This window comes from Galeopterus variegatus, unplaced genomic scaffold, assembly GCF_000696425.1.
Source record: "Galeopterus variegatus unplaced genomic scaffold, G_variegatus-3.0.2 Scaffold2961, whole genome shotgun sequence".
Lineage (NCBI taxonomy): Eukaryota > Metazoa > Chordata > Mammalia > Dermoptera > Cynocephalidae > Galeopterus > Galeopterus variegatus.
This window is the reverse complement of record NW_007729072.1, coordinates 158,774-161,831: the sequence shown is the minus strand read 5'-3', so window position 1 is coordinate 161,831 and position 3,058 is coordinate 158,774. Positions and strand designations below refer to the sequence as shown.

At 51.1% G+C, this 3,058-nt stretch overlaps 1 pseudogene; it reads right to left on the bottom strand.

Annotated features, from left to right (window-relative positions):
- Positions 1-976: 976 nt before the first annotated feature.
- LOC103599432 lies at positions 977-1,853 on the bottom strand (annotated as a pseudogene).
- Positions 1,854-3,058: the final 1,205 nt, after the last annotated feature.

Below are 3,058 nucleotides of genomic sequence, written 5' to 3'. Positions count from 1 at the left end.
TGGCGGTGCTGTCCAGGGCCTGCTTCAGGGGCATCATCGAGCTCTTTGTGGGCAGCAGGCTCCAGAAGGCCCAGCTGCACGAGTGGGTCAAGCGGCAGGACAATGAGTGCCGGACGGTGCAGCACATCATCAGCCATGTCCAGCACAAGGGCACCCTGCTGCCCAAGGGCTGGTTACTGACCTGTCTGCCTGGCCCGCTGCCCCCGCCTGGCACTCATCCACTTCCACATCAAGGTTACGCAGAACATTGAGGATAACCATCAAGAAGTGACTGTTTTCTGCAGAGGGCACGGTTTCCATGGCTTGGTTGAGTATGACTCTGATTACACACTGTGCAACATCCCCTACTATTTCAGTGCCAGTGCCCTAAAACTGAGCCAGAAGGGGACAACTCTCAGGACAAGCCAGGTTCTGATGCATGAAGTTGCCAAGCAATTGGACATGAATCCAAATCGTCTTCCTATTTTTGCTGCTCTGTTAAGAAATCACATTCTCCCTGACGAAGATCTGGCTTCCTTTCATTGGAGCTTATTTGGTCCAGAACATCCACTAGCCTCACTCAAGTGCTGGCAGTGATGAAGGGACCCGAATGACCTTGCTAACAACTCTCAAGACTCCTTGAGGAATGCAAGAGAGGTGCTGCTGACCCCTTTTGAGGTCCTCTGTCTTATCCATGGAGCCCCAAGTTTTGTTCTGGAATTTGGGGCTCCTGGGTTCCTGTTACCCCCTGCTGCTCCATCCCCTAGATAAGAGGACACTGCTGGACATGCTCTGGAAGCCAGACAGAGGCCTGAGATGACAAGATGTCTGTAGAGAGGAGCACCCCAGTGGCATGGTCTTGAGTCTGCTTTTCTGACTTTGCCTCCACTTTGAGCTCAAAACTCACTAGCAACCTGTTATAGTATTAAGGCATCACACTTAATACCTGTTATAGTATTAAGGCATCACATTCTAATGTGATCCCAAGCAACGCATTCTAGAGGGTGGGGGACTTTTCCTGTCCCAGAGACTCTGAACTCCTCAGATTCACATTATCAGTTTGGGGGTTTGCCATCACACCGTCTCCCAAGGTGACTTCCCAAGCATGGGGCTTGGCCTCCACTGTCTTTCTGGACTCTTCAGCCCTTGAACACTGGAATCCCACGTTGCTCTCCAGCGTTGCTACACTATGGCTGGTGTCTCCTGATGCCCCACTCACACTCTCCTCTAGTGGCTCATTCCTGGACATTGCTGGACTTGGACTTGGCTCTAGGCTGCCTCTCCCAGCCCGCAGCATATTTGCGCTGTGCCAGGTTGTGCCCATGACATTGCATGTGAGGGGCAGAGAAGGCCACCTGCCCTCCCATCCAGTCAGACGGGCCTCTGGGGGCCCATACTTGTCACTAGATAGGGACTCTGTCTTGCATGCAGACCTCTGGCCTTCCTCACACATAGGTGGGAAGCAGGGAGAGGACTATTCAGGGTGGAAACTGACATCTTTGCTATCACCTTCTCTCCTGGACCTTTCTGAGGAGGATCTCCCAGGAAATTGGCAACCTCCGCTACTGACCTGGCCCGAGATTCACTGGTGGCCAAGAAGGAAGTGGTGGATTGTGGAAGGGACAAGAGCTGAGCCTCATTTGAGCTCAGGGGCCTGGAGATCTGGACCCCAGCTGTTCCTCACCGGAAACCTTGTAATATGTGTTTGTAACACCTGCTGAGTGCCTGGGTTGAGGAAGAAAAGCTCTTGGAAGTGCTCACACAGGATACCTCACCCTTTGAGGAAGCTAGATTTCTGGGTTGTGTGTGGGGTCAGACTTGGGAAAAGCATGGTTGGCAGCAAGCCTGGGTTGACGCACACTCTCAGGGATCATGCCCTCATTGATCTCATCCAATTTCTTGTCCAAATGGACTTCCAGGGTTTTTTTATAGATGCTTTTTGTCTGAGCCCCTGGGTAAGTAATTTCCCTAGTCACACTCTTGGCACCTCATCAAGTCACTTTCTGAAGACTCCTTGTCATACTCCAGAACTTTCACTGAGATGCTTCCTGAATCCTCAGATAGGTTTTCTAGGACACTTTCCTGATCTTGCCCTAGATCCTTGCTTGGGTCTTTCTCTAGTTTGAACTTTACTGAGCCCCTTCTACAGAATCTTCTAGAGCTCCTGAACTCCATCTTCTGTGCATTCTTGCTGCTTTCGCCTGCAAATTCAGAAGGCTTGGAGGACCCATACTTGATTTTTGCCTGACACTGGCATGTCATCAATGCGAATTCACCTTGAAGTCAGTTGCCCAGGGACAAGGGGTGGTCATCTTTGATGAACGTGCCTTGTTGCTGCAGTGGCTCCTGGAGATCAGAATCCTCAGGAAGAATGGAGGCTGACGTGTGGGTCTGGGGGAGGTTGGGAGTGGGTCAGCTAAAGACGTCCTGAGATTTTTTGAACTATTCTGTTCCAGTTACTTCAATAAGGGCCATTCCAAATGTTGATTTTGAGTTGCGATGAAAGATGGTGACTCCTTCTGGGATGTGGGACAAGATATTCTACAGGCCCTAGTCAGGGTGGAGAACAACATAATGGGTGTGGGAGAGAGGGTGGGGGTGGGCCTGCATCTGGACCTGAATCAGAGGTGAGGACCAGTTTTGAGACAAAAGTTGGAGTTGAGCCACCCAGTGGGGCCAGGGCTGGGCCTGGGAAAGCTGAGAAGGTACCATAGCCTGAGTTTGAGCTGGATAGGAATTACAAACTCCATTGAATAAAGCAGAGGGAGATCATCGTGAGGAAGGCTTTTGAGAGACCCATACAGTAGCTGCTACCAAGGACTAGCTGTGCAGGGAAGGGAGGCCCCAGAAGAGCAGGCTGCATTTCTGCTGTCGATGGTCCTCCAAGTCCTTGGGATAAGAGAGCTGCTGAGGACCGGGCAGCTGTTCTGACTTGTCTTTTGTGCTCCAAAAGGAGTGTGGAGTTATGGTGTCCCGCTTGTCATCCCACGACTCTAACATATTCACAGAGAACTCAGGCGGTAGTCTGGGATCATTTGTTTCAGAAATGACCCATCTTATTCCCTTTCCTTCCACATCT